Below are 22072 nucleotides of genomic sequence, written 5' to 3'. Positions count from 1 at the left end.
AAGGGAAAAGGGAAAAGAGAAAAGGGAAAAGGGAAAAGAGAGAAGAGAAGAGAAGAGAAGAGAAGAGAAGAGAAGAAAGCCAGTGTTTTGTGAGAAAGCAAGATTAAGAAAGATTGGGGCTTATGAAAAATAATGGATGCCTCTAGGCTTGTTTTCAAAATGTGTTTCTTATTGACTTTTTGGGCTCAATTAAAGAATATGCTCTTTTGACACTGTCCACTATGCATCAAGATAAAGCCAATTCAATTCTAGCCGTCAAGGTATGCTCACGTATTTATCAGAGCCTAAATATTAAGGATGCTATTGAAACCACAGACAAACAGAGGACAATTGCTTCCCTCAAATCTCAACCACTGTAAACAAAGGTATGCAAAGCTACTTTAACAAATGAACATGACCGTTCCTCATGAGCTGCCCAACTTTGTTTCCAATTTAATAACAACAACAACAATATTGAAATCTCTCCTTGTTTAGTTTACAGTGGAACTGGACCAAAATTTTAAAACACAGATCTGTCAGTATACTTACTATAGCATGATAGAAGGAAATCAAACAGAACTTATTCACGGGTATTAATCAATTCAAGATTGTGGCTCAGCTGTAGTCTTTTTTCTTATGATGGAATGAAGTAGATCGCTAGGGGAAAGTGTATGTTGGCATTATATATGAGTGATAACTTCCAAGAAAGTTGCTAAATCAACACAAAATTAGTACACAGGGGCAAAAATGACTTTTATGTAAAGTCTCCCTTGCACTACTTTTTTTTCTTTAGATTAGTTCTCATTGTATGCCATGTTGAAAACTTTCAATAAAAATATTTAACAAAAGAAAAAGAAAAAGAAAGTGCACTGCTGTTAGTCTGTCCTGCTAGTAGATGCTCAAAAGCAATGTATATACTGGTTTAACACGATAGCTATCAATATATAAGACATTGAAATACCCAATTTCAAAGTTTGCAAAGGACCCTATTTTTATAGTCCATGACAAAAAACAACAGTCAGGACAAATAAAAGCCTAGGCTTACATATAAAAAAATAAAGACTGAGACTAACAAAATTTGCTAATAAAAAATCCCACCTGATCATACTTTTGATCTCTAATGAACAGTTTGCCTCCTTGATTGAAAATGTTTATTTCTATGCTCTTCTGAAATTGGCTTCTTTATCTCAAGCCTCACCTACTGGACCAAGAAACAGATAGATGTACCAGTGAGAATGCAATCTAAGACTCCACAGCACAGCACTTCCTTTCAGCGTCTGCCTTCTCAAATGCTGGGAGTTATTCTGGCGAACAATTTGGTGTTTTCCATCTTCTCTGCCTGTGCGCGAGGCACATCAGGAGATTTGACCCAGATGTCAGTGCATTTGTAGTGGGAAAAAGGAACTTACACTGACTGTTGAGTGCTTAATAAAAGTTTTGCATGGTTTCCTGCAGCTGTTTTCCATGTGTCCTGTCAGGATAGCTGAACGCTTCACCATTTAACAAATTAATCCAACATGCAAAAAATTGTGAAAATGCAAAAATCTGCATGCCAGTTTGATGTGAATTTAGAAGACAGCAGACTAATAGCCTAATCCTATGCATGTTTACTTAGAAGTAAAGCCCACTGAGTTCAATAGGTTCAATTGTTCATTTCACCATGAACTACATTATTGTGAAATCCATTCCCCAAATTAGATTCACAACAGATATACAGTGGTACCTTGGGTTAAGTACTTAATTCATTCCGGAGGTCCGTTCTTAACCTGAAACTGTTCTTAACCTGAAGCACCACTTTAGCTAATGGGGCCTCCTGCTGCTGCCGCGCCGCCAGAGCACAATTTCTGTTCTTATCCTGAAGCAAAGTTCTTAACCTGAAGCACTCTTTCTGGGTTAACGGAGTCTGTAACCTGAAGCATATGTAACCTGAAGCGATGTAACCCAAGGTACCACTGTACATTTTAGAGTGCATCAATCTGATTGGGTTCATCATGGTCAACAAGACCCCATAAAAATCAAGAACAGCCTACAACAGGTTGTTATATTTATTTCAGCATTGTTTTGTGTACATACACTTTGAATGTTTCCCAATCTAGCATTTCCTTGGACTTATCGTCCTAGAAATAGTTTCCTGAATGATAAATAAGTGGAAAACAAACTTCCTGCTTAGCTATACAGGACATTACTGCAACCTAAAATAGTTTTTGGCAGTAATTGCGTATTCTACAAAATATGTCAATACCGCAGTCTGTATGAACTCTTCACAAGGGGTATATATATTAGTCAAATGTTACAAAGAAAATCCAAATTTGCAAAGAAAATTTTCTGAAAGTGGGGGGGAGGACATGGGTATGTTGGGACACCCCAAGGTTGGGCAGAACCTAGCACATGTGATGATAAGTAAGAATTATAGAGTATCATTTTTGAATTATGGTGTTGGAGGAGACTCTTCAGAGTCCCATGGACTGCAAGAAGATCAAACCTCTCCATTCTTAAAGAAATCAGCCCTGAGTGCTCACTGGAAGGACAAATCCTGAAGCTGAGGCTCCAATACTTTGGCCACCTCATGAGAAGAGAAGACTCCCTGGAAAAGACCCTGATGTTGGGAAAGATGGAGGACACAAGGAGAAGGGGACAACAGGACGAGATGGTTGGACACTGTTCTCAAAGCTACCAGCATGAGTTTGACCAAACTGTGGGAGGCAGTGGAAGACAGGAGTGCCTGGCGTGCAATGGTCCATGGGGTCACGAAGAGTTGGACACGACTAAACGACTAAACAACAACAATAGAGTATCATGATGTGACCTGCAGATTGGGGTGTTGCATCCTAGAGAAGTAAAATGCCTCTCTAGTATATTACATTGAATGCTGTAGGGTCAGACATGTCCAACTTCAAGTAATCCGAGATCTACTATCCAGCATTATAAACTGGCCGTGATCTACCACACTATCCCATTGTCATTAGGGGCGGGGGATAAGGTGTTGGTGGTCAGGAAAACCCCCCTTTCTTTCCTTAGCACGGATTTGCAGTCAATTCCATCGCCTTCTTCCATGTATTGCCCAAATGGAGGTGATAGCTGATCAAGTCGCTCTGCATGGAGGAAGAAGGAAAGGCACTCTCCTTTTATCCAGCCTCATCCCGAATGCGGAACATCGGCACCCCCGTGCCCCCACTTTCCTTTGCTCCCCAAGGGGAGCCCTGCACCCTCTCCGCACCATACAAGCAACCAGCCAAGGATGGTGAAAGTGGAGGGACAACTCTTTCCCTCCTGCAGCCGGCTCGCAAGCCCCATTCAGCCTCCCTGCGCACGCTCTGGACCTCATGGGACCGCGGAAGCGGAGGCGCAGCTTTCTCCCTCCCGCAGCCGAACCCTGGCTCCAAGGGAGGAGCAAAGGCTGCCTGGTGATAGTGCGATCGAAGGAAGTCCATCCAGCGATCGACTTGTCAATCACGATCGACGCGTTGGATATGTCTGCTGTAGGTTATCTTGTGGTTGGAAAACCTGAATTGTCATTAATACAACTCGGCGTTAAAAAGTGGGTTTTCCTGGGGGAAACAGTGCGGCAACCCCCCCCCCCCAAAAAAAAAGTGTTCAGACATGACACTGTGCAAAAGGTACATGAGAATGAGCCCAGAGAATAGCTATGGAGTTTGGAAAGCACTCCCAAAGAATTCCACAAGCAGATGCTAAAGAAAGTTGGCTGACTATCTTGCAATATTCGGTGCAAATGAGAAAGAAACTAAATGGGAATGCAGCACAGCTCTAGAGAAATGCTACATGGATATTTAATTAGAAAGCTGATTAGGTTAGTTATGTTGGTGTGATCAGTCCAGCGTAAGGAAAAATCAGAAATACTGAACAAAGGGGGAGGGGCAAATGATAGTCTCCATTATAAAGGGGTTCATGATGAAAAAGGAAGGATCAATTATGCTAGTGAGGGCGTAGGATCCACTGCTGAGCTTTGTAACACATTTGGAGCATTCAGGAGGCAGGGAGATAGAAAAAAGGAGGACAGTTTGAATATATAAAGCTATGGAACAGCACATAGTTGATATAAAATCTGATTGGGCCCAGATGTTGCAAGATTTCATTAAATAAGCACATCTTTCCCATCATCAGACCTCCAGGTTTGCAGGATTATTGCAATATAAGAAACACGAGAATGATCTATACTGTTTAGGCCACAGCACTCAAAATAGGCTTCTAAAATGTTCCATAATTTCACTGTAACATGGACCATTCGTTGTCTTGGTTTGGGGGAAATAGGGGCAGTTTGGGAGATAGGAATTAACCGGGGACCAATTTAACAACTTGGGACCAGTTTAGCTGTGATATCTCCTTACACCACATGTGCCCACTCAGCCACTTCAGTCAGCAGAATTGGCACTACTACAAGTGCCACATAGTACCTGTTCCATACTTGTAAGAATTCGATTATTTATTGTACCACATAGTACCTGTTCCATACTTGTAAGAACTCGATTATTTATCTACACTTTTGAACTCCCTGCCTATTAAGATCAAGCAACTGCCTTCACTGTACTCTTTTCAGCACCTGCTAAAAACATTCTTGTTTAGGCAAGCCTATGCAGAGGTTTAGGAAGTTGAGGCAATTTTAATCTATTTTAGTATTATAACCTTTGTACATTTAAAAATATGGCTGTATTTCCCCCCCCCCTCGGTTTTATTGTTTTATCTTTTTTAAAACTGCTTCAGAATTGTTATGTTTTTTTTAACAATTAAGCGGTGTGTAAATTTTATGAAATAAATAATAATTAAATAAGACAATGCACCGGAACAAAAATTAGGGAGAATCCCATTCATGGAAGCATTTGCATGTTGAGCTAAGCAAATATCAAGGAGAAGATTTAAATTCATTATACCTAAAATAAAAAGACAAAGAAAAGGGGGGAAAGAAGAAGAATTAATTAGAGCGGTGCTTGGGGACCTAAGGTAGCAATAAGGAACTGCACTGAGATTAAATTATAAAATGCAAAGTTTAGAACGGCTATAAAGAAGACGCTCTTGCTAATGAGATTTATTACACCAGGATATGAGTTCCCAGATGAAAAGAAGAAACCACTCCCTGGAGTTATTGCAAAAATAACATACAAATACATACTGTGCTATACTCTAAGGAACAACAGAACACTGGCAGGGAAACTAGGCTAGCCAGAAATGCTAAGGCGGTTATATCAACCAGCCTGACATTTGCTTAAATTCACTAAAAGAGGCTCACCTTGTTACCTGCTGAATAGAGATAATGGTGAACAACAAAGTGAACCGATAATCCCACTACAACAAACTCATCTCCCCTGTGCTTTCACAACTTCTGAGGATTCCATGTACATTTTGGTCATGGGACTCACTGGTTGTGCGATTGAGTTCTGTGGTTCGATAATTACCAGAAAAGATATCATCCTTGAGGGAGACGGAAAACAAAACAAAAACAAAACAAAACAAAAGAGAGCCAAACAAATGAACAAATTGCGCTGAGGAATAAAAATGGCTTCCTTAAGGCCTCCCTCCATGTAAGCCTAGAGCAGGCATGGCCAAACTTGGCCCTCCAGCTGTTTTGGGACTACAACTCCCATCACCCCTAGCTAACAGGACCAGTGGTCAGAGATTATGGGAAGTGTAGTCCCAAAAACAGCTGGAGGGCCAAGTTTGGCCATGTTAGAGCAATGTTTCCCAAACTTGGGTCTCCAGCAGTTTTTGGACTACAATTCCCATCATTCCCGACCACTGGTCCTGCTAGCTAGGGGTGATGGGATTTGTAGTCCAAAAACAGCTGGAGGGCCAAGTTTGGGAAATATGGTCTATAGAAGGAAAACATTATTCTACCACTTGGGTTACATTCAAATGACTATTATTTTTTCACACCACAGACAAAGAAAGGTCAGAATGTTTACTCCTAATAGGTGGCAGCCACTCAGGTAGGGCAGAAGACATAAGGGTTCGCTACAGCTCACCAGGGAAACAAGGAGCTGGGACGATGTGTTCTTGGAAGAAAGAGGGGCAGAATAGTCAGTATGTTTATCTGAGATTGATTGCTTGAAAGTAGATCCTGTACCAAAAGCTTCCAGCACAGGGAATGATAACGGGTCATTCCACACCAAATCACCTGATTTTAATATTGACTATGATTTTCTTCAATTCTTTTTTATGTGTAGATACATATGAGATAACCTCAAATTAATGTTTTAAGATTTTTTTGGTCCAAAATTGGGCACAGGAGAATTTTTTGAAAATTTCAATTTTCACGTGATTTAGGCTAATGCAATTTCTGCGTCAGTTTAGAAAAAACCTCCCGTTTCACTCAATTCTTCAACCGATTGAGCTTATTTTGGTATCAAAATAAAGCTCATTGTGCTCTCTTTCAAAACAAGGTATAAAAATGGTATTAAGTGCCACAGAAAAGGGTCACCGGCCATTCAAAATGAATTTTATTCCCGGTAGGTTTTATAAGTCATAGCGCGCAAACCAAAACTAACACATGTATCATACTTCTGTTGTTGAATAGGTTAACCATTTGGCGTGGAATGACCCTAACACATCAATGAAATGCTTTCTGAACAAGTCTTCTTTGTAATGTTTCTAGGTTCTGGCTTGCGGATGATTTCAAACAAGCCGCGTCAGAGGTGAGGGACCTTTTCTCTGGCAAGGACTGCATTCTTCTGCAGGCAAGTTGTCGGGGTGTTCATGACACTGCTGGGCAGGGCCAGAGCTGATGGAGGGTGGTTTGCAGCTTTGCAAAACTACACAGCTCTCTCTCTCCCTGTCTCTCTTCCAACCCATCTTTCTGCCCATTGTGTGCCCTCTGCCACTCCATGTCCTTCAGTCTGTGTACCATGTCACCCCGTCTCCTCCCAGGCCATATCCTACCACCGGGAAGTGCCGCTGGCCTCTGACGGCCATACCATAAGTTCTTTCCAACATCCAATTTGAATTTACAATTATTATTTTTTACTATCAATGTATTTTTGCTTCCTAACGTCTCAGCAGTTTTAAAATGCCACATGAAGCAGATAAACAGGGTTGTGTGTTAATTCTTCCAAATATGAAGTTTCTCCAGCAGGAAAACAAAATTGCTTCATGTGTGGTAGAACAAGCAATTAAAAAATGAGAAAGTTCAGTTTGTTTTAAGAGCAAAATTGCCTCCCGTTAATATTTTTAATGCCCTCCACTACTTTATCTTGCATCACGGCTAAACATTACAGTAGTTGTGAGATTCCTGCAGAGATCAGGAGAGGATAAAAAACACCATCTATAATGACTTGCAGGTCAGATACCCGTGTGTGTGTGAGGGGGGGAAAGACAGGTCGAGAGTCATAGCATTTATCAGGAAATGTGAAACTTTAAACTGGAAGCAATTTGTTCAATGGCTGTTTTGACCATACAGGCTTCCTAATCTCAGTTCCCATAAAGTTTGGCTGAGATCCAGCTGGAGTGGTTAGTTTCAGCTGCGTAGATATCGTTCACAGAGGAAATAAAAGGATTTTAAACCCTGAAATAATTTCCTTTGGTTCTCAGCTCATTCAAGAAACATATCCTCTTGGTCAGTGATATCTCAAAACTTAATTTCAGCAGCCTGGGCTTTAGAAAGAAAGTCTTTGTGGGATTCTAAAAAAAATAAAAATGGATAGCATTTTTCTTTTTCTTTTTTGCTAAGGTTCCATCCCCGCTGCCCCGAACTGTAGAAAACAAATTATAGGGATGGAAAGCCGTCATAGCTACTTTTATTATGATGGATTATTACCGGAATCCCATTTGCTCTATTGTTGGGCAACAGATATTAAAATCAGGCATACAGAGAATCATAATTAAACAAGCAATAAAGTTTTTTGCAACCTGAAAAGCAACACGCAACCTCCATTTGCTGTAAGGTATCTCCTGTCGCATATATTGTGTGCGTACAATTACATGTACACAATAGTTACGTATGCAAAATGGCCGACTACAAGTGTTTATCCATGGGGGAAATGGGGATCTTGTGGTCCTTAAGATGCTGCTGGACTCCAGCTCCCATCATTCCTGATCACTGGTGATACTGTTTGGGGATGATGGGAGTTGGAGTCCAAACTGGAGGGCAACAGGTTCCCCACCTGATGGACACACAAACACAGTAGCATGGGCATCCATCCAGCTTTGCATAGGACAATATATGATGGAGATTTCCTCTATCTGAAGATCTGTCCTGTCCAAGTTTTGTTTAAAGATTAAAAAAACAAACAAACAAAAAAACTATAAAGGGAGAGCAGGAGCCTTGACCACAGTTCTAGACCACAAACCGTCTCCACCGGTCTCCACCATGGTGAGATGTATTTATATTTAAAATACAGACATTATTTATACATAAAGTAGCATGTGCAATTTTTATGTGACTCTTAGTGATGTATTTCTAGTTAATATACAGTCATTATTTATACATAAATTAGCACATGCATTTTTCATGCCATTTGTTCTCTTTTAGTAATGCATTTCCAGGTTTTTTTGTGGGGAAGGGGGGAAGGGGCACGCTAAACAATGGGTCACTCGTTTCTCATTTAAGGATACAGCTTGCGCTATTAGAAAGGCCAAATCTCCAGGCAGCCACAATTCTCCTTCCCCTTCGTGTGCAGCAAAAAACCTTGATGGCGATAGCTAGCACAGGGAAGGATCTACAGAGGACGAGCCTGGGAAGCCTGATAGCTGTGTTCTATTGAATTTCAGAGAGAGTGAATAATGTTGCACTGTCCTCTGAAGTGCAGCCACGCCTCTGGACGTCCTGCTACCCATCTTCATTTGCTCTATGAGAAACTCTGCAGCAGACTGGTGATTTAGAGCACTGGCTGGGAGCAGCATCAAACCGTGTTAATAAAACCATTACCAACACTCATATGGAGTTTGATTCAGTACTCCAAGCTTCAACAAACAACACATCATATGCACGGCAAAAAAAAAAAAAAAGGAATGGTACCACTACTGGGCAAAGTACTAGTCAGACCTAATCAAATACTTGGCAAGAATAAAACCAGGCCTCGAGTTCCATTTCTAAACACTGAAGGTGCATAGAAGCAGCTGGTCAGTATTTGAATATCTGTCTATTACTCCCAAAATATATAGCTGTGGAAATTTAAAACAATCCAAAGCTGTGCCACCAACTCTAGTTCTGTTTTCAGACAGCTAATATATTCTAAAATCTTAATTTCTCTAGCTGAAGCCATTATAGAAAACCAGAAATTTTATTATACACATCCAGTAAAAGCAAATTAAAGTGGGGAAAACATACAATTTCTAACATACATGGAAGGTATTTATATAAACTAATTAAGAACAGAAACAAGCTATGTTGTACTCCCCCCCCCCAAACAGACACCCAGTATGACCAAAGGAAAGCTATTCAATCTAGTCCTAGAAAACAGCAGCTGATATTTGGATAGTTAGGTTATCCAGATAATCGGCATGACTACCAGCACTGGCGGGGAAAATAGGGACATATCAGAATCAAATCAGAAGCTAGGATGGCTTTCGGAATTCGAGGACAATCCCTTTAAAATCGGGACACTTTGAAGGTATGCTGGAAATCTAAATTATGCTCTTATGGTTCAGTCATTAACATGTTTGCTTGGAAGTCCAACCAATTCAAATAGATTTAACTTTTTTTATGTGCGCTCCGGCCACAATCCTATGCACACTTACGGAGGTAAACAGAACCCCCCTTGAACAGCGGTGGAGCAAGCCGATTGGGTGCCTGGGGCGGGGCATGTGCCCTGCGCCCAGGGGCGGGGCCAGCCAGGGCAGGACGCTCCCTGGGGCCTCCGAATCTGCCTGCCTCCTCCCACTCAGCCACCCTACAGCTGGGGGGGGGGGAGGCAGCGGGCAGACCATTTGGGACAGTGTGGAGCCTGTGGGCAACCAAGCCAACGCGTCACTCCCAGGAGAGACACGTGGCTCGGGTGCACTGCAAGCCCCCGCGGTGAGTGCTTCGCGACATTTTGTCGCCCCCCCCCTCCCAGTGGTGACACCCGGGGCAATCCACCCCCTTCCTCCACCCCTGCCCTTGAACCCAGTGGCACCTCTGAGCAAACATACTGCGTGTTATAACAGAGGGTGGGAAATTATAATCTCTCTCTTTTGCCAAGAAAGTGGTTTGTTTGTTTTTCAGGAGTTACAACCAGTCCCTTGAGGGTGAAGTGGATTGGGGCTACACCACTGGGGAGGGGGGAGATCCACCCATCTCCCCCATACATACTTTCTGCACATGTAAGGGATGCGGGTGGCACTGTGGGTTAAACCACAGAGCCTAGAACTTGCCGATCAGAAGGTCGGTGGTTCGAATCCCCGTGACGGGGTGAGCTCCCGTTGCTTGGTCCCTGCTCCTGCCAACCTAGCAGTTCGAAAGCACGTCAAAAGTGCAAGTAGATAAATAGGTACCGCTCCGGCGGGAAGGTAAACGCTGTTTCCGTGTGCTGCTCTGGTTCGCCAGAAGTGGCTTAGTCATGCTGGCCACATGACCCGGAAGCTGTACGTCGGCTCCCTCGGCCAATAAAGCGAGATGAGCGTGGCAACCCCAGTCGGCCATGACTGGACCTAATGGTCAGGGGTCGCTTTACCTTTAAGGGAGTCCAAGCCTAAGCTGCACTGGGCCGAGGCCATTTAGGGCTTTAAAGGTCAGCACCAATACTTTGAATTGTGCTCGGAGGTATGTGGAGTCATGGGGCAGCCAGGTAAATTTCTGTTTGACTCCCATATTTTGTCTCCTTAAACTCTTATCCATAATGACAAAGTAATGAACCAGAGACACATAAGCAACGCATGAAACACTAGGTTTACAAAGCAGCAAACGTGGGGTTTTTTGCGGTTGGAACGGAACAGCTCTAGAATCAAAACATGCAACTCATTTTAGTGTATGTAAATTCAAACCAAATGTTACATGGAATGTCTCTCCTCTTTGCATTCCATTCACTTCTCTTCCATTACAGGAACGCCAAACTGAAGAACAGAATGTTAGGAGGACGGGGGAAATATACTATCTAAGCAGGAACAGATACGACATTCCTGTTTTTACTTAGTCCTGTGGTCACATGTGCTTACAGTCACTTACTTCTTATATGCAGCTGAAAGCCTGAGTTCTCAAGCCTTAATTAGAAAATCTCATGTTGGTATGAGGTTTACTACCAGAAAAATGGCTGATGACAGTCCCTGCTATATGCACGCTTGCCAATATTTCAAAATCCATAGAAGAACTTTCTCCCCTGCTCACATGCAGCAATCCCATAACTAAGAAATCATCAGCTGATTGCCTCCTTTACTGCACGCAGGCCTTAAGAGCGTAGTATGGCTTTAAGTATATATATTTTTCTTACCCTCTCCCATTGTCCACCTCCATCTTGTGACGTCTTCTCTCTGAACCATTAAAAACCTGATCTAGATTTTATTTTTATAGGGGGGGGAAGTCGGATATTTCCATCATTTCCTAAATTCATATCATATTCAGAAGTGTAAAATAAAAAGCCACAATTGTGAACAGCAGAATTGTGTCTTTTGCAGCTGATGAGCTGAGAACATTGCATTGCAATGCAATGGTAAAAGACTTACTTTAGTTTTTGTCTCAAACATCCCAATCCTATGCATAATGATTCATGGGTGCCACTGAGTGCAATGCCACTTACTACCAGATAAGGGAGCACAGAATTATAGCTTAACAATTACATGCTTGAAATGGGCCACTTGCAAAGTGTTTTTCTTTTTAACCGACTCTTTCTTTTGTCCATTTCTCCCAAGATGGAACTCGCAGTGGCTTGCAACATTTCAAAACACTGTTGTAAAATACAAAGTAATAAAAACAGACTAATTAGCCTCAGCGCCTAGGGCTTGCCGATCGAAAGGTCGGCGGTTCGAATCCCTGCGGCGGGGTGCGCTCCCGCTGCTCGGTCCCAGCGCCTGCCAACCTAGCAGTTCGAAAGCACCTCCGGGTGCAAGTAGATAAATAGGGACCGCTTACCAGCGGGAAGGTAAACGGCGTTTCCGTGTGCGGCTCTGGCTCTGGCCAGAGCAGCGATGTCACGCTGGCCACGTGACCCGGAAGTGTCTCCGGACAGCGCTGGCCCCTGGCCTCTTAAGTGAGATGGGCGCACAACCCCAGAGTCTGTCAAGACTGGCCCGTACGGGCAGGGGTACCTTTACCTTTAATTAAAATAAACCAGAACAAATTTGGAACCAGTATTAAAATACAGTTTGCCCTGACATCAGCCCAGCAGTCAGCATCATAGGCACCTTAGTTTTCAAAGGCCTGTCTAAATAGGAAGCTCTTAGCCTGCCGGCAAAAATCCACAATATGGGAACAGGCACAGAAAGGCTTTCTGATTTCACCACCAATCATGCCTCTTATGTAAATGGGACCAAGAGAAGGTGCTCACCCAAGGATCTTAGCACCCAGACAGCTTCATAAAGGGAGACCGGATCTTTCAAGTAGCCTGGGCCCAATCCAACTTGCAATAAACCTTTGCAAAGAGCTTAATTTGAATAACTGAGCTCTAGCAATTGGGGGGGAGGGGTCACCCCTTAATTCATTTCCTTTACTGGCAGCACAAACCTTGGTAGCATTCCATAAACTGGGGGGAAAATCAAGCAACGTATATCATGTCTTTTCTCAGGGCGGAGAGGAATTCACCTATCATCTCCTTAACTTTTGGATGGCTAGGAGTGTCTGTTATCAGCTTACTTAGATACAGCAGCTACATTCCTATGTAGGAAGAGATCTTGTCTTGGTCATGCGTACACGTGTTTAAGCTTTGAAGTTGAATTTTGCTTTTGTTGGATTACTATTGCTTGCAACGGGTTACAGTGGTACCTCGGGTTAAGAACTTAATTCATTCCGGAGGTCCGTTCTTAACCTGAAACCATTCTTAACCTGAGGTAACACTTTAGCTAATGGGGCCTCCCGCTGCTGCCATCACACGATTTCTGTTCTCATCCTGAAGCAAAGTTCTTAACCCGAGGTACTACTTCCGGGTTAGCAGAGTCTGTAACCTGAAGTGTCTGTAACACAAGGTTACAGACAAATATTTTGTATTTGGAGTGTTTTCTTATTTATTGCAAGCTGCCAAGAAATTAATAGGCTGTAGGGTGGCACACACAAATGTTGAACATAAATAAATGCATGCACTTGTTCCAACCATCCTAGAAAACTGCAATAATCCTATAACTGTGCTCCTTCTTCTTCCCCTATTTTTATTTTTAAGTAAAGAAGAAACCTCGCTTGTTTTGTTAAAGTGTCCTGTCAGGGAACTGCCATCGGAAAGACAGGAGGTGGAGAGGCTCTCAGAAGTCAGGAGAGACTCAGCAGCGGCGGAAGGCAGCAGCAGGGGGACTGAGGGAGCCATGCTTAAGGGCTCCGCTAAAAAACAGAGCCTTGCTAAGTTGAGCAAACTCTGAGGGACTAAGCTTTACGCACAAGCAGCTCATCATCCCATCACATGTCCGTACTTGCATATTGCGCTTGCTGGAGAGGCACTGTGCTTTCAGTGCTCTTGAAACCGGAAGAACAATCCAACAGCAACACGATATCCCATTCTTCAACCACTCTTAGATAAAACCTTGCCCTACTGAGGTCAATAGTGAAATTCACAATTATTTCAGCTGATGGTAGCATTCCATCACTGGTGCTTTGCTCATTATTTGATTGTTTACTTGCTATCTTCTTCCCGTGAATGAAGACAGATGGACACTGTCTTCCAAACAATAACTCATGATACTGCTGTGTTATGGTTTGGGGTGCATTTTCTTTTTAAATTGCCATTAGCGGCAAAACTATTAGCAGAGCTTCTGTGTTCTATTCGGGAATTGGTCCTTTTCTTTAGCATTTCAAGTAGGTCTCACTGTTGAAGCAGAATTATGTTTTCAGATAAGGCTGATAACTACAAATCTTCTGTTGGAGTGAAGGATAAAAATGAAGGTTTGCCTTGGGAGGCAAGGTTCTTTCTCTAGCTGTTTCCCCATTCAAAATTCAGAACAGATTAAACACATTCTAGATTCTCTTTCATTTTAGTCTGCTGGTTCACTTTACAATGCAATATTTGGATGACTTGTTTCCACCCACTGGTCCCCTAACCACAAATGGGACCCTCAGCCACAGCTGTTCTGCCTCACTTCTGTTATCCTCTTACACACCTTCTGGCAGATATGAATGGCATCTAAAATTGACCGTGTCATCTTGAAACACAAACTAAGATTATGCTGGCGTGGCCAGGATGTCTATTAATGCTTTGTTTTTAGTTAATTACCCACTGAGGAAAAAACCAAAACATTTCCCTTTATCATTAAGACAAAAATAGCTCCACAATCATAACTGAAAGTCGGAAAACAGTGGGAAGCAAAAAGATTATTACTTCTCTGCCTGTTGGCATAGCAAAAAGTGTAGACTTAATTTCATTGATGAGCATTCTGGAGAGTCTATTGTGAGTAACACAAGCTGTTATAGTGGATTGTTGCAAGGGTTTTCAAACTTTATTGATCTGGGGCTGAAAAAGCAAAAGAAGCTATCAAGCAACCAATACAACAACAATGCATGAATTGCTTCCAGGTCACAAATTGTGGAGGTCTGTTATATTTTGGGCATATTCAAATTCAGGTGGACTTCTAAGCCTAGCATGCAACAGAGTGGGGGAAAAACAAGAGTTAACTAAAGCAGTCACTGTTAAAACGTCAGCTTTTGTGTGAAGAACCTGCAATTTCCTATGAGTAACAAATTTAACACAGAAAAGACTAGTTCAGCTGGAAAATGTTTTTTTTTTAAAAAAGGGCTGTCAATTAAACCTGATTAACATCTGAATTTGTTTTCCCCAACCATGTATATAATATTGTGGGGTAGTGACTATTATATCAGGAGCACTCTCCAACCTATCTCATGCACTAGACTAGAACATTTTTAGGTTTTTATAGGTCTGAAAAGGCTGCTAAACCCAGAAGTGCATTTATTAAGAAGAAGAACATAGTACAGGAAATAGGCTCCAAAAAGTTATGTTTCAGGGAGGAAAAAAAAAGTGAAGAGCCTGGGGAACTAATTAGGATGAAGCTGCCTCTCCCCAAGATTTGACCTTAAACCCTGGGAGAAAACTATACACGACTTATGACAGAATACAATTTAAATGAAATCAAGCATCTCATTTGCCACCAGTTATTCTTGCACCATATGTGAAGCAACATTTGACCATTATTTTAAAAGGGGGCAGAGTCCTATATATATATATATATATACACACACCTGCCAATTTTCAGAGATGCTCCTGCAACTGTAAGGGTGGTCTTGGTGACATGTACAAATGTACACAATGTGAAGACACTGAATTAATTAACCCAACAAAGGGATTCGAGTGTCCCATTCACCAAGTCCCCAGTTTGGTGCCAAGACCCGATTGGCATGCAGAACACCTTCAGGCAACCACAAAAGATGTCAAAAGTACAAGCACAAGGAAAACAATCTACCTGCTTATCGCCGCTCCTGTATTTGCTCTCTAATTCTCCTAAAAAAGAGTGTATCTAAAGAATCCAACCATCGGATAAAGCTGCAACAGTGTTGGAGACAAGCTGACCAGACTTTGCCTTTAAAGATTCGTTCAGTGGGCCAAGTTCCAAAGGCTGATGAAGTTAATGGGACGCAGCTGCCAGCTCCAAAGCTCACACTGGCACTTGTGTAAAAATCCAAAGGGGCACAGTTAATTTGCACAACTGGGGGCACATGGTTTTGACAACAGCGTGCACACAATTGGACCCTGCTGGGAATACAAGACTCCTGACGGCTTCGCTCACAAGGGTCAAAGGAACATGCAAGCCCACTCACCACGACAAGGTGATGATCCAGCGAGTGATCTCTCAAGGCAAATCTTTTAAAAAGTGTAGTATATACACTGACAACTGGGAAACACTGGCCTGTGAGCACTCCAATTGGAGAACAGGCTTTACCAAAGATGTCATGGGTTTTGAAGACGCTCAAACTCAGGACGCAAGGGAGAAACGTGCTAAGAGGAAGGCACACTCACCGTGATCAAATCCTGTCCAGAAACCTATGTCCCCACTGTGGAAGGAGGTGTGGATCCAGAATTTGCCTCCACAGTCACTTACGGACTCACTGTTGAAACCATGTTTATGGAAAACAATCTTACTCGGCTATGAGTGATCACCAAAGAAAGAATACAATTTGAGAGAACTCCTGGTCAAGGTTGCCAGACAACACATATTTTTGGTATTCTTGTCCTATAATGAGTTAACCCTAAATCAAGGTGGCCCCATACAAGTGCAGAAATGAACACAAAGTTCTGAAATTGGTGGTGCTGCGGACATGATCCGATATACTGTGCTATTTTATACCTAGAAGCATCTTCTCGTGCTGTAAGCACATAATCTGTTTTATCAAAAGACCTTCAAGAGAACTGTAAGGTCACCTGCCAATCCAAACAGTTTTCTGCTAAATCTGATATTTTACCTTGCCAAGCCCTCTTCAAATCAGGAAAAGTGCCTTTAAGTACCTATTGCCCTGGGAAGCAAGTCAATACTATTATCTCAGGATTACATTTAAAATGTTATAATTGTTTAAGGCACAGCAGGGAAAAATAAACTTACTGGAATTTATCTGCAGTGATGGTTGAAACAAAAATGGAAGGAGATAAGTGTCAGAGACTACTGACAAATTCTAGCACATATTAAATGCCTACCGTTCTACAGACATAGGTCCTATAGTCAAGCTAGGCTACCAAACAGTATAGAGTAATTGCTAATTAGTACCAGCTAGTTAATGAAATCTCCTACTAACTTCTAAGACTTGTTTTCTTAGCATATATAAATTATTATTATTATTATTATTATTATTATTATTATTATTATTATTATTTTTAAAGGGAGTTTCTAGGGGTTTTTTTATGTCACCAGTAACGATACTAAAAAAATTTAAGGTAATAGGCAAAAGAAAATAATTAGGAGGACAGGATTACCATCACACCCACCAGACATTTTGGCGGCTAAACAGTACAACTTTTTTTTAAAGCTTCAAAATCCAAAGTTTTGCAAATTATTTACTTTCTGCGAGGTCCTTTCTACTCCAAAGGGAGCTCTGATCCCCTGCCCAATGTGGTGAGCTTAGAGTCATTAAATAGGTATGAACCCATTTGGTTCAAATTTTCCCACTGACAAAAATGTCAGTTAGGAGAAACATAAATAAAGTAGCACGTTTATTTCAATTTTTTTGCTATACCCAATAAATAAAATTTATTAGTGAAAGAGGTTTCGGCACAACTTAGCCACTTTCTCCACCACTTTTATTATTTCACATGAACCTGTTCCATATTGCTATACTCATCCAAGTCCCTCAACATTAAGAACAGGAAAACACTATGGCAGTTCTTCATATGTTGACATATAATCATCACCCACCGTGCAAGGTAAGGCCCCAATTTAAGACTGGTGACGTTATTGAAGTTCCATGACACAAAGTCTATGCAAAAATCCCAGGTTACCTTGGAATATTTCAGCATGAGGCTCATAATTAGTGGCAGCTAAAGACCATCTTAGACACCATCTTAAAAAGCAGAGACATCACCTTGCCAACAAAGGTCCATATAGTTAAAGCTATGGTTTTCCCAGTAGTGATGTATGGAAGTGAGAGCTGGACCATAAAGAAAGCTGATCGCCGAAGAATTGATGCTTTTGAATTATGGTGCTGGAGGAGACTCTTGAGAGTCCCATGGACTGCAAGAAGATCAAACCGATCCATTCTTAAGGAAATCAGCCCTGAGTGCTCACTGGAAGGACAGATCCTGAAGCTGAGGCTCCAATACTTTGGCCACCTCATGAGAAGAGAAGACTCCCTGGAAAAGACCCTGATGTTGGGAAAGATGGAGGGCACAAGGAGAAGGGGACGGCAGAGGACGAGATGGTTGGACAGTGTTCTCGAAGCTACCAGCATGAGTCTGACCAAACTGCAGGAGGCAGTGGAAGACAGGAGTGCCTGGCGTGCTCTGGTCCATGGGGTCATGAAGAGTTGGACATGACTAAACGACTAAACAACAACAAAAAGACCACCAAACCCTGGTGCATTTTTAGTCCCTTTTCAGTCTGAGTGACCACAGAGTTTGCTCTGGGGCTGGGAAGAAGAGGCTCTCTAATCTAAAAATGGGCTGGTGTTTCTGCTGAACTCCTCCACTGGTCTGGCCCCAGTGGGCTCAAAGTATGAGTGAAGTATTACTAAAAAAACACACAAAAAAACATCCTTCCAGTAGCACCTTACTGGAAGTATTACTGTCCCTTTTGCCACATTCTTCTGATACCTTGAGGCCACATGGACTTGTACAGAACTTGGGGATTCATCATTGCATTGCATTCAACAACATGGCTTGTTCTGATACAAGCCTTGAGCTTACATGAAAGGTAACTTGGAAAAAACTTAACAGTGGGGACCTCCTGCACCCCTACCCCATGTTATCATGGAACCACAGAATTAGAAATACAGTGGTACCTCTGGTTACGAACTTAATTCGTTCCAGAGGTCCGTTCTTAACCTGAAACTGTTCTTAACCTGAGGTACCACTTTAGCTAATGGGGCCTCTCGCTGCCACCGCACATTTTCTGTTCTCATCCTGAAGCCAAGTTCTTAACCCGAGGTACTATTTCTGGGCTAGCGGAGTCTGTAACCTGAAGCGTCTGTAATCCAAGGTACCACTGTATGTTACTTATGATTAAAACTAAGAGCACCAGGCCGTTTGGGGGATAAAACAAGGAGGAGCAGAACCATGAGCACCACCTGGAACTTATTGAAGGAAAGGTGGAATGTGAATGTAAAAACAAGTAAATAAATATCAATCTGAAGTTTTGTGCATGTGAGGGGAAATGGTACCTGACAGCAGCTAAATTATTAGGAATGGGAGATAACTGGCTTCTTAAAAGAACTGCTGTTTCTGGGAAACTTTCTGGAATCCATGCAAGGCCCATCTGTTCACACTGTGAACAGGGGAAGAGCATGCTGGGTCTGTTTTATATGCTATTCTGAAATGTGTTTGGGGGGCTATATGTTCTTTTTAGTAATAATTGCTTTTTCAAAAGTTAATTTATTCTGTTTTGCTCTTTTATTTATTTGTACTCACAGCTCGCACCTTTCACCTAACACCCAGGGCAGGTAACAAATATCACAATCCAAAGAAGTACAATATACATTAAAACCATAAAATCAAAACAACAACAACAACAACAAACAACAACAGAACAAGAAAACTCCAAACCAGAATTGCAGTGCATAGCCATGCAGAGAATCTGGGTAAAGAGGCGTATCTTGACTAACTGTCAAACAGAATAAAGCGATGGTTGAAAAATCCACTACAGAAGGGAGGTCTTTCCACAAGCTGGGAGCTATCACAGAGAAGGCCCTGTCCACTGCCCCCCAAACCACAGACAGTGGTGGCAGCAGCAGCAGTAGGGCCTCCCCTGCAAATCTTAATATCTGGGCACGTGGACATGGGAGGAGGAACTGCTTCAGATATTTGAGGACCCCAGTCATTTAGGGCTTTAAAATGTCAATATTAATACCTTGAATTGAAATTGGTAGTGAATTGGCAGTGATGCTGCTGGTGGCTATCTCTGGCTAGACACACACACACACACACACACACACACACACACACACACGACACTAGTCTTGAAAGATTGCACTGGGCACTGATTCACAACCAATTGGATGAGATGGGCCTTTAATCTGAGATTCAATACACACACGCCTTTGGTTTGGAGCTTGAGAAAGAAAGCCACATGTGTATGAGAGGGAATAAAGAAATTATTTTCTTCCTCTTCCCAGTAAGAACCCCCTCCCTCCCCACATGTGTAATTAATTAAGGAAAACCAAGGTATGCAGTGGCATATTATTTATGAACCTAACATCCAGTCTGGGCTCTGAGCACACATCACTCAGTCTGCCTTGGGTTGTTTTCCTCCTCTTAGGGTTGTTTTTCCTTTATTTCTAAAAGATGTTTTGTACTTCTGCAAACCTTGAGGTTGTCTTGTGTGTAGGTGGTGCCTCTTTGGCTACAAAAGGAATGGCAAGCGCCAGGTGCCTATCAGAATGACCCTCACACGTGGCGCTTAGGACCCTCTACTATTCTCCCATGTCACGTCCATTGCAGTTCCCAAGCAGATGTACAGGGCTAGTCAGAGTTCTTGATTAAACCAGGAAATCAAACTGGCATGCACACAGTTATAAAGAGCCCGTAAGGCCAGATGCAGAGAGCAGTAATTCATGCTCTGAGAAATGGGCTTGTATATTATGGCAGATGAACATTGCCATGAAGTATGGAAACGGAAACTTCCACTACTCAATCCCTCTGAACACTTAGCTATATCAGAAAGGTGTGGGGGTATGGAGGATTATATGAGAATTTCCGCCCTCCCTTCCCAACAGGTGGGCGAGGTTTGCAACACTGAGCGGACTTACCTGCTTGGGAGCCTCCCACCTGCGTTAGGGTGGCCATCATCCCGCCCCCGGCCTGGGAGGACGGCTGGAGGTGGGTCGAGGGCCAAGGGAAAAGAGGCTGACCCCTTTGGCCAAACCTCACTCTGTTTCCTCCTCTTGCAGGTTCAGGATGTGTTCCTGTGAGCAGCCGGGTTGGGGTAAGTCATTTTGGTTTCTTTTGTTTGCTGGGCGCTTCGAGAGGGCAGCGTGTGCCCCAGCTACAGGCTGTTTACCAGCATTTTTGTTGTTTCAGCAGCGGTGGCACTTGGGAGGGAACGCAAGGCCCCTCGGTTGCTGCTGTTCACCATGGGGCGCTTCGTCAGGCCCAAGAAGGGGGCGTGCGCCCTGGCTTTAGGATGCATGGCGGCCTTTTGTTTTCGGTGATGGTGGCGCTGGGGAGGGGGTGCAAGGCCTGTTAAAGAGTTGATTGTGGGAGTCCCTGGCCCTAGAGCAGTGGCATGTAGGTCAAACTCCTGGCCGAGGTAAAATGGGAGGGCACGCTGTGTAAGTTCGTGATTTACAGTCCCCTCCCACTGCACCTCATTGCCCTGCACATCCTCAGTCTCAGTCGGGCTGAGAGGGTTACATGCCAAGGCCTATGCCAAGTTCTGAAGTTGAATAAAGTTGTGGCCAACTTGAACCCATACAGTGGTACCTTGGGTTAAGTACTTAATTCGTTCCGGAGGTCCGTTCTTAACCTGAAACTGTTCTTAACCTGAAGCACCACTTTAGCTAATGGGGCCTCCTGCTGCTGCTGCACCACCGGAGCACGATTTCTGTTCTCATCCTGAAGCAAAGTTCTTAACCTGAGGTACTATTTCTGGGTTAGTGGAGTCTGTAACCTGAAGCCTCTGTAACCTGAAGCATCTGTAACCCGAGGTACCACTGTACTTTGGTCTATCGTCTCATTCTTTGGGGGGGGGGGGGTAGGCTCCACGGACAGGGTTCAGCGCATGTGCTCGCAAACCTTGCAGCCCCGCTATGCATTTAAGATACATGTTTGTTGTCGTTAAATTCTTCAGTTCCCCTTCCCTGACCATTCAAATTAGCAAAGAAAATAAATATGCAAATCATAAACCAGGGAGGCAACAACAAAAAACTATTTCCCAACTTTACATCTTACTGAGCATCTTTTAATGTTTGCATCTGATTGTATCATTTATCTGTTTTTCATTCTTCCCCATATGCAGTTCCGTTCCTTGCTTTATTCAATGATTTTGGGCCATTCTACGGTGACAGCTCTTGTCTTGTTTTATGCAGTCCTATTAGAGAACGTTCACTTGCTGTTGTTATGCGTCAGTTAGAACCCAAGGAAGAACAGTCTCAAACGAGAGGCTTCATCAAGAGGCGTCCCCAGGGAACCCTTTCGCAGCAAGTGAAGATATTTCCTGAGGTCTGATGGCTCAATTCACAAGTGTGTGTGTGTGTGTGTGTGTGTGTGTGTGTGTGTTTTAAAATAAAGACTGTGGCAATTCTCTATGCAACCCTGTGCACGTTTACTTGAAAGTAAGTCCCACTGTGTTCGAAGGGGCAAACTTCCAGGTACGTAGGCAAAGGACTGCAGCCAGTAAATCTGGTTTCGTTGCTATACAGTTTACAGAGAATGAACTTTACATCTAC

The 22072-nt window shown here is 42.8% G+C and overlaps 1 protein-coding gene and 2 long non-coding RNA genes across 12 annotated transcripts in view; 2 read left to right on the top strand and 1 right to left on the bottom strand.

Annotated features, from left to right (window-relative positions):
- Window positions 1-22072, bottom strand: part of RBMS3 (RNA binding motif single stranded interacting protein 3) — a gene marked incomplete at its 3' end in the record, with an annotated part of 775525 nt that overhangs the window by 308104 nt on the left and 445349 nt on the right. The window lies entirely within an intron of this gene.
- Window positions 1-22072, top strand: part of LOC307199594 — a 660078-nt gene that overhangs the window by 288141 nt on the left and 349865 nt on the right. The window lies entirely within an intron of this gene.
- On the top strand, window positions 20033-21936 carry LOC307199547. Of its 2 annotated transcripts, none has more exons than XR_013832036.1 (3): window positions 20033-20349; window positions 20576-20610; window positions 21643-21936. It is a non-coding gene; the product is annotated as an uncharacterized lncRNA (long non-coding RNA). The 2 variants fall into 2 exon arrangements; XR_013832037.1 differs by having other exon boundaries at window positions 20113-20349; window positions 21713-21936.

The sequence above is a fragment of the Podarcis cretensis genome (assembly GCF_951804945.1).
Source record: "Podarcis cretensis genome assembly, chromosome: 12".
NCBI classification, from domain to species: Eukaryota; Metazoa; Chordata; class Lepidosauria; order Squamata; family Lacertidae; genus Podarcis; species Podarcis cretensis.
The sequence above is the reverse complement of the archived record's forward strand: the minus strand, read 5'-3'. Positions and strand labels throughout refer to the sequence as shown.